Here is a 16,237-nt window from a genome sequence, read left to right on the forward strand (position 1 = left end):
TTTGTTTGCAGGTTTAAGATAATGCTTACATTCTTAAGGTGTACAGTGTATAAATGATAAGGAAGTGAAGTGTGTACAGGTTTTGTCAAGCGCAGTCTTAAAAAATGCTCTTCAAGTTGGACAAGATTTAAACCAGGGTGCCAAATACAGTAATAAATAATCCTCATGTCAAAACTTGTCAGAACATTTTCCTAATCTGTTTTGGTAAAAATATTTGTTTAAGAATCAGAAAGTTGATACACATTTCACCCAATTCTGTCAAGTTATGACTAAAATGTCAAAATTCTGAATGGTATAACATTTCACCAATTTTTTTTTGTTTTAAATCATGAAACAGTAAAAAATACATTTTTCAGTACAGTCTGCAGTAAAATTAAGTGATGAATAATGCGGTCAGCAAATTCCTGGAATATTCCTACATTTAAGCATTAGTATCTCACCAAAAAATAGTTGGGGGAACTATTCAGAAATTTGGCATTTTAACAAAATATATGTACAGTATATGTTCAGGGAGAAAGTTTCAGAGTTCCTATACTATCAGGTCATTTTCATAATGTATGCAAATACAGTAACTTCACCAACCTCAGCCAATCCATATGTCAAGTCATCTGTTATATAAAATTTGAATGCTCAAACCCTGAAAATATTTCTAAACCCAATAAATCAGCATTCCTTTAGCTACAGAAATATGTTTTGATGTAAGATAATTACATCAAAGGAAACATTTTCTACATACCAAGTCATGAGACTTCATTTTAAGAAGATAACTCTATTATCTTTGAGGTACCATGTGGATTAAGGATGCACTTTCTTTTCCCATTTTTCTTGGAGTTTCATTCTTGCTCTGTGTGGTGCCTCATTTTGTTTTAATTATCACCTCAAATTAAAGTTGACTTCAGAACAACATTTCTTTAAGAGTGCTATTGTATAGCAGGATGTGAATAATATAAAGTAAGTTTTATTAGAATAATCTTTAGAGCGACAAGTGGCTGGGTATGAAGTTGCCTGTTTAAGTCTTGCTTTATAGAGCAAAGCTTAAAGTGTGTGATAATGTTTCTTTTTTTTATGTGTGACTTTTTAGTTTGTTCTATTTTGGTGCAGAACTTATTTAGCTTTAAACATGTTAGGTTATGTTTTGTTTTCCCTTATAACGTAAGGTTGTTGCAGCAGAAATCTTGACCTGCTCTTTGTCAGATTTGGTTTCATAACCATCATGATGACTTAGTATCCAATGTACTGTCCATATTTTTTCCTTGAGATATATACAAATGTATAAGAGCCTTATATAGCAATACAGGGTATACACAAATAGGACTGTAATCTTTAGCAAGATGATCTTTTATAAAAAAAAAAATAGAAAAAATCACCAGATATGCTAGGAGGTCCTTTTACACAGTATCATTTGTTATGTTATGCTGTATTTTTTATTTACATGAATCAAGAACTGACATTTTGTTATGCAGATATTTGAAGCTCAGATAAAAAGTCCATGAAATAATATAGGCAAAACTCAGTTGCACCAACAACAATTGACCTCAAAACGTAAAAAAATTTTAAATAGAGACTGGCTAGAAACAGAAACAAACAAAAAGGGTTTTAGTGGCATGATTAGTGAAAAGTAATGATCTACATGGAAGTATTGGTTTTGCTAAAAACGGTTAAATTTATACTGTTCAGCAAGAGGGTAAAGAAGCCCTGATCAGAAGTTGGTCACAGAAAAGGTATTAATGTTTTTTGTATTCTAGTTAATATGTACAAATTTAACTTCAACATTTGCACTGTGAAGTGTGGTAATCAACAAATTTCACACAAACATAATACTGTTGAACAAATTAAATTTCTGATTGATATCTTTAATAACTCACATTTTCATTCTTAAAGAAATGCTGATTAGGTAACTGATAATAATCATTGTGTGGAAATTAACTAATTATTAGTTGTAAAATTGCAGACTATAACTTTTGATAATTTAGTAAGCAACTTCAGTAGGTAAAACTTTGTCACAACTGTTATTTATATATGGCAAATTTTGTATTTTGTATTTATGTATATATTATATATATACATTGAAAATAACAAACTCTCACTTCATTTTAGCTCAGAGTTTGTTTTTTACTTTATCTATGCAGACTTGCATATAAATGACATGCAAAGCATCCGCATATAAATGACATGCAAAGCATCCTAATGAAGTTATGTTCAACATTTTACCAAAATATATTTTAAAACTGTTTCGTAATGCAAACCATTTCTTTGTAACTTGATGGTCTGCATATGTACGAACACATCATGGTTTTGGAAATGCTGCTTTCAATTTATATGCATTAGTTTTATTTTGAATGGCAGAAAAGTACAATTTATAACTGTGTCTTTTCTCTTTTAGCTCTTTCATTGTCACATTCTTATGTAAGAATAATTTATTCTTTGAGTATCTTGAAACATATTTGTTGTAGCTTTGCCAGCAGTCAGTGGCACTGTTAATAAAAATTTAAATTGGGCAAGAGCTGCGAGATATATTGATAAGTGCACAAAAGTCAAGTCTCATGACACCTCTAATTGCAATATTTTCCTAAGTCTTTCTCCTTGTGTTTTAACATAACTTGTTAACCTGGCAACTTACTCTTTATATGGAAAATTATTTTTACTGCATAATAAATACAAATGTAAATATAATCATCTTAAGTTGTAGTTTCAACTGAGGACCTTCTTCCCCAAGTATTTTTATAACAATGTACAGACTCTTAGAAGCATTTCTGCTGTATTTATGCCATTGCAGTTTATGACTGTTGAAATGGTTCGCTTATACATAATAGTACTGAGTTAATGTAATGATATTTGCTTTTAATTATACAACTTACCCGGTAATTAGATAGCTATACAGTCACCTCTCAATTAATGTGTTTTGGATTTAATGCAAGCTAGAAAATATTTTGAAATGTTTAAAAAACACAAAAATTTCAATGTAACGCAAATTGACGCCTGAGTGTTGTTTTCAAATCATCAGCGCTGCAGACAGCGGCCGTTGACATAAACGAAGACATAGCACAGTATGTATTTATTAATAAAGTGAAAAACTTTATTTATTAATAAAGCGAAAGATTTTGTTTACTTATTAATAAAGCAAAAAAAATAAAAATTCAACACTAAATAAGAATCAGCTTTGTTCCGACATCACCATAATTGTCAGGCTGCTGATGGATAGGTATAATTACACACATATAATGAATAATATGCATCTTTTCCATGAATCTTTTAAAAGTTAAACGTTACTTCACTTTATCCAATAATATTGTATGTATTGTCATAGCGGTCGATGTTTTGGTTTGAAAATCAGCTGATGGCGAATAAGAGTTTATTTCACCGTATTTAACTCAGCTCTGTGCAATTTTTCTTTTTTCTAGTTAGCATAAACGAATATCTAGATACTTTACTTATATGAGTCAAGGTCATTTTTCGTTATACTGAATTTTTAAGCCGAAATATGGCTTGAATAAGTCTTGTTGTGAACTAGATTGTTTTTTTCGTTAACAGATTGCGTTGGGAGCATGTTTATTGCATTAAAAAAAAAGGATGTGATTCCGTTCGCTATTTCGCTTTATTTCATTGTAATATGAGCTTTACATTATTTATCTTTTATTTGCGTGAAAACAACAGTAAAATTTGTTGTTTCAAGCCCAGTAGTTTTGATTAAAATGATTTTCTCTCAATTTTATCTGCAGTTGTATTTGATGGCATAACTTTACTGGAGTTTTATCCTTGTTGTAGATGCTTGATAACAGTCATTAGCAGTTTGAACAGTTTTCTCGGCTTCAGCTACAACTTGGTTTAAATTTAACAGCTTATTTCCTTGCTGATCTTTGATCCATAGTAAATAAAGTTATTACATAAAAATATATCGGTCCAATTCTACATAATGCCGTCTATAACATAACTACGGTAATTGTTTTCTATCATACGATGGTTGAAATACAAGCCAAATGGATGTTGCTGTTATCCAATTCGGTTGTACTTGGCAAAAAAGCACAGAGTTCCCCAAGTCCAGGGATGTAACCCCCTTTATTCCTGTTATTTCATATGGGAAAAATATGTTTAAATAACTTGTTTTTAATTAATGCGAGCTCTCCAGGAATGTAACCCTCACGTTAATTGCGAGGTTACTATACTTTCTGTTATTTTGCACCAGTATAGATTCAAATTTTGCGGTAGCAACACCAAAAGTGTGTAGGTGACACCAGTCTCGTCCCCTAGTGAGAAGGTTAGGAAAGACGCAGCAAAATAGCTCATTCTGTTTCTATGACACCTGGTGTAAACATCTAGTGTTGGCAGCACTTATTCATTTTTCGCTGGTTTTTACTGGACTTCGGTATACAAACCGAAAATGGAATAGCTTTAGCCAAAAGCTTCAGGATGAGTTTTTTCCTTGTTTTATTATTTTTTACTGAAGTAGTACAGCATTAGTTTGCATTTACAGTGAAAATGCAGTTAATTGGTCAACTACTCTTTGACGAGTGTTGGACTATGATATGTAAACTTTAGTTTGTCAGACCGATGTTTACACTTGTTACTGACCAGATATTGTTCGATAAAAGGATTTTGACGTAGGAAAAATCTATTTCTGGGCGAGGGGTTCGTGTCGCCCAGTGAAATAAACCTTAAGTTCATTATTTCTAAGGTAAATGAGCTAACACATACCAGAGAAAAAATAAATTCAAGAAGACGTCAGTATAACTGACTCGCTCACCCTAAATAAAAAGAGGGTGTCGGTATGGTATCTGGGGCGAGTGAGACCACTACCACGAACCTCTTGCCATTTAGAATACTCCTACACCAAATTCCCCCATCTGAGAGAGCCGACCCACAGGTCGAGGCGGCAACTACTACTACTACGCCCCACGCCACGCCGACTGCCGCGCCTCTGGTGGCCATCCTTTCAGTTAGCAGACTAGGAGGAACACGTGATTTTCTTTGCTCTGTGGTTTTTTGACACGAACTGAGCCCAGAAATACATTTCAGTAGCGATCTTTTGATTAAATCATCTTTACAATGAGTAACACAACAAAGTAAAATGTTACCGAGTTGATAAGCAAGTAGCGTAATAATGTAAACATTGCATTTGTTATCAGAATAATTATGGTGTTGAGTCTTAATTCCGCAAGGCATTTTTGCTGGATTAGTAATTATTGTTGTCATAAGTTCTGATATAAGTTTTTTCACCACTTTCGCTTAATAGTGTGTTCACTACTGCAACGAAATTGCAATAAATTTATAGTTTATCAATCTTTCCTTTAAAGAATTGTTTTGAGTGAAAGGGTATAATGTAGCAGGAGAGAATTAGTTATGAAGGGCTTTCAGAGGATGGTCTATTGAGATCCTAGTAAAAGAAAGAATAAAATTATTATTAATAATTATTATAAATATTATAGGAAGCAACTTTCATTGAAAACTTGCAAGAGCCCTATAGAGGGCTGTACTTAAAACCAATTAAGTGAACAAAGTAATGTTGTTTTAGCTGTGCCCACTGAGCTTGGCTCAAAATACAGCTGTTATGTAGCTAGACTGACGACATAGTATGTTTGGTTTCAAAGCTGTTAGCTTACCTGGCGCCTAATTTTACTGGCTTATCTTGTCTTTAGTCATATGTTTGACATAAAATTATGTCAGGCAGTCATCCTATAGGTAAATGAAAGCCTATATTCCATTGGTGCTGAGCGCCAATACTCTGTTTTTTTCCATCTGTCCATCCGCCTGTGGTGTTTTCGTATGGTAACACTGCGTCCCGAGCTTTAGATAGTTACGCTATGTGTAAGTTTTAGGTAAATAAAAGGATATCTGGGTGTACATTTGCAACTGAAAAGTGTTTTAATAATTTACTGTATGCGAATTACACCGTTAATATTCGAAATTGGATATTATTTAAAGCCCGGGACGCAGTGTTACCATGCGCATACACCACAGGCAGATGGACAGATGGAAAAAACAGAGTATAGTGGGAGCCAATCAAGCACCCAGTGGGAGCCGATCGAGTGCCCAGTGGGAGCAATTGAGTGCCCAGTGGCACCTGAGCGCCTTTTGCACCCAAGCGCCCAGTAGCACCAATGGTGCCAGAGCACTCAATATTGTAAGCTACACAGGTGCTCAAACTGTTCCAATTTGTTGTGTTTTTTCTCTCCTGCTATTAACCCTTTAATTTTACCACTTGCTTCTTTGCTTGGCTCCCTCGTTTCCTTCCCGTACCATTGCCAGTTGTGTTGGAGTTAGCAACGTTAACCTTGTGATAATGAAGTGTTGTGCAGTTGAGGAGGTGCTGTTCGTCCCCTGATTCTCCTAGGCAAATGTCTCTGTCAAACTCCCTAGCACCTGGGAGGAGGCATACTGGTAGCCCAAGGGAGGTCAATTGGGTTTGCCCACGGACAGTCACCCGCTCAGGCTGTCCTGTTATTAAATCCCAGGTCGCTACAGAGCACCATCAGAAAGGCATCACTAAGGTAATATCAAGTCTTTCTGCAAGTGGGTCGAGCTCTGAGGAGTCGTCCCCCAGGCGCCAGTGGCGCTTTTTTAATGGGTCTCGTCCACTGTGAAGGAGGACTCGTAATGTGTCACCTTCTGTCCCTCCTAAGAAGGCCAGTGTGTTACAACAGGACCAACGTCCTTCTTGCAGCTTCTGGGACAGTCCAGAATGCTTTTCACAGGATGACGACAGCTTAGAGGGTCAGTGTAGTGAAAGGATACCCTCTTCTAAGATTCGTTCTTAGTCGAGGAAGTGGTCCTCTGAGGGTCTATCTGATGTGGCTGCATGCAGGAAAAGTTATGAGCATCTGTTGGTGCTGAATCTTTATCCTCCTGTGCTCCCTACTCCAGACGGTTCCTCTGTATAAGAGTCTAGCTCTAAGAAGTGTACGACACCAGAGCGTCTGTTGGTGCCTGTGCATCCTTCTCATGCGGAAAGGGACTCGGTCCTGCCTTCTGTATCTTCAGTAATTCAAGAGCTCCCATTGGTGGAACAGGACTTTTATGGACCTTTCAGCAGTAACTTGATAAAGGTATCAAGGACGGTTCCCTGGAATTGGCTTTACTCTTTACAATAGGCATTCTGAAAAAGAGAGAACTCTGTGTTCTTTAACCACCAAAGGAGTGTCTCGGACACAGAGGTCCACCCTTCTTTACTCTCCACTGGAGAGTAAACACCGTTTTCCTGAGGGTACAGTGATTCAGGATTCTTCTGACCATCAGAAGAAGTCAACCCCAGACCTTCTCTCTCTCATTCAACCAAGTGCTCTTGTGATACCACTCCTAGCTCACACCCTTCTCCTTCCACATGCGCTTAGCCCTTTCGTGGCAGGGTCATTCCCTAGATCGAGGGGAAGAGTATGTTTTACTCTTCGTACCATTAGGAAATTCTCCTCCAAAATACCCGCTTAGAAGTGAAAGGGCAGTCCTCTGTTCACCTGCAGGAGCAAGGTTCTGCCAGTTTTGGATGCACTGGGAAACAAGAGGGATGGAACCTTGGATCATTAAAGTGTTGAGAAAAGGCTAAGACATTCCTTTTGAGAGCGTTCCACCCTTATTCAGCTCTCCGATGGCTTTAGCCTACTCAGAAAATTCAGACATTTATTGCCCTGGGTTTTACAACTGACTATTTGTACGCCCCAAGGCCTCCGGGGGATTGAGGCCTGTGTTAGATGTAAGCACTCGGAATGTTTTTGTCCGAAAGACAAAGTTCAAAATGGAAACGAATCAGACGGTTTTGTTATCCATTCGTCTGGGAGATTGGATGGTGTTTCATCGATATGGAAGATGCTTATTTCCATATCCCAATTCACCAAGACTCAAAGAAGTTTCTTTGATTTGTGAATTCAGAGCTCTGTGCTTCGGGTTTCGACAACCTCACAAGTGTTTACTTGCCTCTTAGCCCTCCTTGCAAATGGCTGCAACCAGTTGGGATAAGTGTCTCTTTACCTGGACGATTGGCTTCTTCGGTTGCAGATAGAGAAGTAGTACACAGAGGACCTGCAGAAAATTCTGTTATTGGCACAGGAATTGGGACTTCAACTTGAAGAAGTCACAGTTAGTCCCCTATAAGGAAATAGTCTATTTGGGGATAAGGATAGACTTGGTGGCTTTTCATGCTTTTCCATCCTCACAAATAGTGGAGTCGTACCTTCAGAAGGTGGACCATTTTCTAGCCCTTCAAGATTGCTCAGCAAAGGAGTGGATGAGCCTGCTAGGTACCCTAGCCTCAATAGGACAGTTCATGTCCTTGGGGAGTCTACTCATGAGGAATCTCCAGCTCTTCCTAAAGATAAATTGGACAGGGGAAAAAAATTCCAGACTTATTTGTGTTCAGGTGACATCTGAAGTAAAGGAGGACCTGTCTTGGTGGAGATCAGAAGACAAGCTATTAGAAGAGAAGTCCCTTCTCCCTCTGAGCCTCAACCAAGTATTCTATTCAGATGCTTCCAATCTAGGTTGTGAAGCTCTCATGGGAGACAAGGAAGTATTAGGGACATGGGATGTTTGACAGAGAGAGTGGCACATCTGTTTGAGAGAATTGACTGCTATCCACTAGAGGCTGTTGGAGTTTGCAGACCTGGTCCACAACAATGTAGTAACTGGCCACTTGGACAATACAAGAGCTCTCTCCTACATCAAGAAACCGGGAGCAACGCACTTTTTCTCCGGAAAGCAGCAAGAGCCCTTCTGTTATGGAAAGATCGGAATCACCCCAGAATCCTAAGAAGGTTCATACAGGGGAAATTCAACGTCCTGGCCGACGAATTAAGCAGCAAGAAGCAATTTCTTCCCACAGAGTTATTTTCTATAGAACTAGTTCCTTCTGGTAGGAATTGAACAATAACTACAGTTGAGAGCAAGCCCCTTCTATCAGAGGCAGTAGTGTTTTATGGCAGGAGGAAGAATGGAACTCTGCCTGGATAGATGGTATTTCCTAGAACCAGAATCTCAGACCAGATTTAACCCAAGATCTTATGGCAAGTATGCGCCTCATCCTCGGATTAGAACATCTTGCAATTTACACTTATGATAATGGACTTTATCTTCTGAGACAGATTTAAGAGGAGTATTTGCCTCCTTTTAGCATAATCGCTACCTCATTCGCTTTCAAGAGATATACGATAACTCATACGTCCACTTGGCATTCGACCTATGGTAGTATGATCATTCACCATTTTTCATGAGTGTAAGAGAGTTTTTTGACAAGTGTTAACATTTGGGCAGTACCTTGAAAATTTCAATTACTGGCATGGTATCGAGGAAGAAAACCGGATTCCTTCCTATTGTCTGAACCTTCACCTTGTAGAGAAGAGTCAAAGTTTAGGAAGCCAAGAGGGTATCATGTACCCAGAGCACCTGACACTTACAGTGGATGGTTTGTGGTTTTTACTTCAGTGGAGATGACATAATTATCTAGTTGTTTTTGTTATGGTATTGTGTTCAGGGCAAGGGCAAATTGTCGTCCCTGTGAGCAATTGGAATCATCCTTGCTACAAGACTCCCCCTTAAGTAGAGGCGACCCTCGGCTTTACTGCTGCACCTCTACAGGTTAAGTTGAGCACCAACCAGATGCAGTCTCTACTGCAAGCTCTCTTAACTAACAAGGAACGACGAGCATAGTTTCAATGCTAGCAGCTTATCTATTTCTAATTCATTACATGACTTGATGTTTTAGAGTATAGTATGTCCATATATCCCACTTCCTGTCAATGTGGGAATCAGCTGCATAATTACTGGGTAAGTTGCATAATTAAAAATATGTTTTAATAAAACAAGGATTTAATTTTACTTACCCAGTAATTACACGATCAGAGCCCTCCCTCCCTCCGCACTGATGGACATAAGCATAAACATTATGAGCTATTCTGTTGTCGTTCCTAACCTTCTCGCTAGGGGGCGAGTCTGGTGTCACCTACACACTTTTGGTGTTGCTACCCCCGAAATTTGACTCTATACCATTGCAAAATAACAAAAACTATAGCTATGTAATTACTGGGTAAGTATAATTAAAACCTTGTTTTATTATAAGACAATTTTTATTTGATAAACTTCACAAAACTAGGTTTTATCCTGAAGGGAGCCTGCTAGTATATTGAGGTAGGTATAATATCATTCTTGTAATTTATAGTAAAACTTGGTCACTTAAAAAAAATATGGAGTGGCACAATGAAATTTTACCATAATTTCCTTTATCTGAATGAATAACTAGTACTAGCTACAGTACCAGTTGAACCTACACATCCATGTTAGTGATAAATTTACAAAATATACATTACAAATGTAGTTACTACCATTTGCTAATTATTTGAATAAACACAAATCAAAATAATTTGTGCAAGATTCATTCTAGGAAAGATGTGAGCTAATTTCTCATTGACTTTACTTCATAAAATGTAATATCTGAGCAATGTTATTTGTCTTGGTTTGTAGCACCATAATTTTTGTCATTAATCAGGGAAGTAGCAGATTACTGAAACTTTAGACCACAGTTTGCAGATGTAGGTAACCTGTAACTATGAAGAAAATATTGAGTAAATTCATGATTTTTATGTTGAATATATGTAAGCAAGACTGACAGGAACACAAAATAATCTTATGTCACCTTTGTGTCCGAGCATTCCTGCTGTGCTTAAAAGTATATATAGTATAAACAGTACAGATTAAAGTATATTTTTGTTCCATAAACATTATTTCGTGGCTTGCTGAATGACGATAATTTCTCTACCACATTGAAAAGGTATGGTTTGTAGTAGTACTGGAACTCCCTGTAGGGGGGTAGGTACCATCTACAGTATGCTTTATGTGGCACACTGCTGATAGAGTAAGTGGTATTTTGCAACATCCCTTCAGCCTACACCTGCATTGCTTGTTTCCTTTTACTTTTTATATCCACTTAATTTACCTTGTCTTGCTACAGTTTTTGGCTTTGATATACAAACAAGCCTCTGGTAAGTGTTGTGAAAATTTAGAAACTTGAAGCTTGTTATGTGAAATGAGTTCATATCATCGCAAGATAATTTTTTCTAACAATATGGACATAGAAAAACCTTTGAAAGAATATGGTTTCATATTGTGAATTGCAACAACTGAAAAGACAAGTGATTAAGTAACTTCACTATATTCCTGTAAAATTTTGAGTTTCATGAAAGAGCATACTTTATAAAGATAAGTAAATAAATACAACATGAGTATGTAAATATCAGTCTGTGAAAACATTCATCATCTGACTTTACATGTTCTTAATCTGTCTTGTATCCTTTTATTTCCTGTTTCAATTTTAACTACAGCTTTCCACAGAACGTTTGCCTTCCATTCATGAGGTAAGATTGTATAAGTTGGCTGAGAACTGCAATACTTCGAGTGAATACCATACTGATCCCTTTCAACAAAGTACTATTGTCTTCTTCAAAGTTCCTTGACTTGTTTAAGATATCATGTGATTTTTAACCACTTAAAAATTATGTTACTTTCATAACTTGAACAAGCAATAAGTTTTGCATGTCCATTAGATAACTGACTACTGGGGACTGGCCAGATAATGCATTTGCCAGGTAGCAACAGCTTATTGTTGGTGGACGAGCCTGGCCTTGAAAATCAATTTCAGGTGTGGCCTCAGGTTAGGTAAGGTAGAGAGTTGAGGTAACGATCTAATGTGCTAGGTTAGGTTAGGTGGGGGTTCAACGGCAGGTGAAGACCCTCTTGGCTAGGTAAGGATATGGCTCCCTAGGTTATGGTAGGTAGGGGTATAGATAGGGACCTGGTGTCCTACGTTACGTTGGTGTTGAGGCCATTTTGTGTTTTTCCCCACCCAAAAACTGCACTTCCACACTGTGGTCCCTTGAACTGTTGGATTAACTGTTGGGTCCACTGTGTCTGTGACTGCTTATTGCTAATGAAACGAATGTCAGAAACATATAAAGCACACATTACATCTAGGAAAATAATTTTCAATTACAAAATGTAATAATGGTTTAAGGTAAAATTTTACTCATTAGTCGTCCATTACTGTTAAACTGTTGTATATGGAATGGGTTTGTAATTGAAATGAACACAAAATTTGTCAAAATGGACCTTCCAAATATGGTATTCTTTTTTAAAACAGTTTCCTTCACTGCCAAGTTAACATGGTAACGTTTTCAGTGGCACCGAGAAAAGATTTTACAACAAATTTCTCTACTCTTCTGTAGAACATTTATATTGACCATACTTGCTCTTTAGCAAACTAAAACTGCATAACAACTGGCAATGTCTTATACTTGGGTAACTCAGGATGTGCAAATTAAGTATCTTATAACCAAATGGTGTGCAGTACCATGGCAATCACAGATGAAATAAATGTGGGATTGTAACTTTTAAGATAAAATGTGCAACGATGTACAGGAAACACAACTATTGCAGTCGGTCACAACCAATTCATAAGTTCTTTTGCAGCGCCATATTGTGATAATAACTCGAGCACAGCATAGAAGTGCCAAAGAGCGTCTGGGTCTGGGCACCATGAATACTTTGGGGGGAAGCGGCCAAAGATCTGGGTCTGGACACCACTAATACTTGTTAACCCAAAGTTTATTTGTATGGTGATTTTACGTTGCATGGAACCAGTGGTTATTCAGCAACGGGACCAACGGCCTTACGTGACTTCCGAACCACGTAGAGAGTGAACTTCTATCACCAGAAATACACATCTCTCACTCTTCAATAGAATGGCCGAGAATCGAACCCGCGACCACCGAGGTGGAACGCAAACACCATATCAACCACGCCACTGAGGCGCTCAAAGTGCGAAGCATCTGGTTACTACACTTAACATTTGTACTTGTTAGAGCAAGAGAGACTTAATCCTGGGACACCTTTTATCCTTGGGGCACAGTTTGATCAAGTATTTGGTTACCTCACTATTGCCAGACACCTGACCCTTCACCACAAATACTAAACGACTGAATACTCTAAAGGTAACAGTGATCCCTTATAGAACTTAACAATCAAGGAAACAATTAGTCTAAGTTCATTAAAATAGATGTGAGGTAATCTTAATTAAAGGGCATCAATCCTTCAACAATTTTAAATCAAGTATTTCACTGATTCTACTTCACTTGAGGAAAAAATATACTATACGTATATATTTACTGGTAGTAAATGAAACTCACAAAAATTTTAAATACAAAAATTTATTTCTAAATTCAAAAAATCATAAGTGAAATTCACAATCTGAGGGAAATTTGTTATTGAAAACAAAAGTTTAATTAATTCTTGAATTATTAAACAATTAAATCAAAGCTTATTAAGAAAATTAATTCATTCAAATTTAAAGCAATAATTAAATTTGAAATGAAATTTAATTAAATGCAAATTAATTCACACGTTAGATTAGAATAATTATACAATCAAAAATTATTCAATCTAATTAAAGAAAATGAAGAGAATACAAAACAATAATATGAGAAGCATTAAAAGCATTGACAGTACAAACATTAAGCAAATAATATGGACATGTCAAAAGAACAAAACAAAAGAAAAATTGATAGAAAATAATTTAATCCAAACACTGTAAAATAAATACCTCGAAGTGCACTTCAAAATATTTGTAAATTACCTTCTAATGCAGTTGTAACTTCTCACTCAAAAAGAAAGGCCTGTTACAATCTTCAACATTTTCGTGGACCACACCAATATTAATAACATGTTACCAAGAAATTACGCAGAGCTAGTAATATTGAGTGACACTAAGGGGAATTAATCATATTACCAAAATCATAATTGTATTACAAAACTTACATTATAAGAATATAAACAAGCCAGATTAAGTAAATTAATCACAGAAGCCAGTGACAAAAATATGCGATTAGTACCAATTATAATGTGCACTTCTCAGTGATGGATGCTTGTGTATAGACTCATCAACAGTCCCCGTTCGTTAATTATGCTCTTCTCTCCCTCTCTCTCGTGTCCTCCTCCCAGCCATTTTCTCTCATACCCAGTCAGCTGGCGAATCTGGCATGACTGGCTGTCAGCAGTCAATATCTAAATGATGATTATCCCGTGACGTGAAACTTGAAACAAGGTACTATAGTCATATATATAAAAGCCTAGGATGCCGCATCGGGCGCTAGCTGAATAGGCTGGCCGCACGTCATCAGGCCCGCCATCTTTGGGGCGGTAATTCCAAACAATGCAGCAGGCTGCAGTATATGACGTTTTTTCGCCACTATTCGCTTAATATTGCACGGATTTTTCTTGTCTGATGGGCTCGTTACAAAGCTTACATAATTCCCTACAAGGATCTAATAAAATAAAGTTGTTCCTTATTGTTTGTTGAAAGTTAACTTACAATGACTTTGTTTTAGCAGGTTAATATTTACCCATAACTATTGCTGTAAACAATAATTTGAAATGCTGTGATAAGAGCCTACGAAAAAAAATGTTAAAACAATATTGTTTAAGGGCCATTAGGTCAATAGGGTAAAATGTTGGACACTAATTTGATGTTTCTAGATTTCTCACTGCATTATAGCTATGTAATATTAGTGTTAATCTGGTCCTTGTAATAAGAACTTAAATGGCCAAGCAAGGCACATAATGAGTTTTTGTTGATGTTTTGATATAGCCTGCTGATTTCATATCAATGCAATATAGATTATCATTACAATGTAGTATCATTAAACTGTTGGAAAAAAACAGCAATGAAAAAAAAAAAAGAAAAAAAAATTGTTTAAATTGCTGGGAATATTTATAAATAAATGCACATATGTACAATAATGTTATAGTTTTTATTACAGGTAAATCTTACGTTAATTCTATAAGACGCGCCGTTATAAATACATAAGATTGTAAACGATAGCTATAAGATAAGTTTATGTTAAACTTAGCTTTACGCTAAACGGTTGATTTTCAAGTCTCTCTCTCTCTCTCTCTCTGAAAATATTGATAATCCCACTCCGTGTTGTGTATAATTTGTATGTTTTTTATACCTGCACCTTATTAGAATATGACCTTCATAGGTTACTTATGTGGCAGAGTTGCCATTCGCATTATAGTAGGTTTTCCTTTTTTTCTTCTGTAATATTGTTTTATCACATTAAAATAACCTAAACAACATGAAAATACCTTGAACTGTATTTTAGGTGACAGCCACGAGTTCATTAACCCACCTAAACCGATAGGCTGATTTGGGTTTTTTATTTTAAGTTTATTTGTTTATATGTAACGTCCTCACCACACTCCAATTACATGGGTGATTTGTCTATATATAATGTCTGTTGTAATGGGGAGGTTGTGTTAAAATATATCACAAACCAGTATCAGATGGAAATACTATATAATTTAATATTAATCTATAAAGTTTAGAAGCAGGCTTCTCCATCTCTTGCTTCCTTTAAGTCTTATAAAGATCTCTTTGGCGCCTCATTGTGACCCCTCACCTTTTCCACATCGGACTACTGAAAGTATTACTACTTCACTTTATAGAGCGTCATGGCCGTTACCACAAAGATTATCACAGGGTAGCTTCTATTCTGGGTCGTCTTGCTTTCTGGCGTTCTGAACTACACCTCTCCCTCCGAAGGAAATGTTCTGTGAGCTTATTGGCAGAATGCATTCTTTGTATATTTGTTGCATGATTTTTATCTTTGTTTTTATTTTTGTATGGCCATTGCTTTTTACGAAGGTTCGTGGCATAGGCCTATGCTACAAACACTTCTAGTTCATTTGGATGTTTGTTATGAAATTATGTAATTTACCTGTATGGTATTTCACAGCAACACAACTATAGTTAATACTGTAGGACATGCCACGAAAAATAGGAAATCCTATAGCATTAAGATGATCGCTGTAATTTGTGCTCTCTCTCTCTCTCTCGCTAAAGAGCTATGTTAATTATTTTTATGACTTTTCTTTTATAATTTTGAAATAATTTTTATTCCTTTTTATAAATTTTTCATCATTACATAGTCACAATGTAAACTTCATAGGCTACCTATACGACAGACTACGACCTTCAGTTACCTTACCTTCGTTGTAGTATATTGATTTTTTTTCCGTGTCTCGTAGGGAGTTAGTGCCGTCAGTGCACCTCACGTGGTGCACTGTAGGCATTATTTAAGGCTCTTTGCGGCGACCCTTTGGCCCCTAGCTGCAACGTCTTTCATACCATTTACGGTACTTCCGTTCATATTTTCTTTCTTCCATCTGACTTCCAACCGTCTCTAACAGTTGAGATATAGTGCAACTG

Source organism: Macrobrachium nipponense, chromosome 8 (assembly GCF_015104395.2).
Source record: "Macrobrachium nipponense isolate FS-2020 chromosome 8, ASM1510439v2, whole genome shotgun sequence".
NCBI lineage: Eukaryota > Metazoa > Arthropoda > Malacostraca > Decapoda > Palaemonidae > Macrobrachium > Macrobrachium nipponense.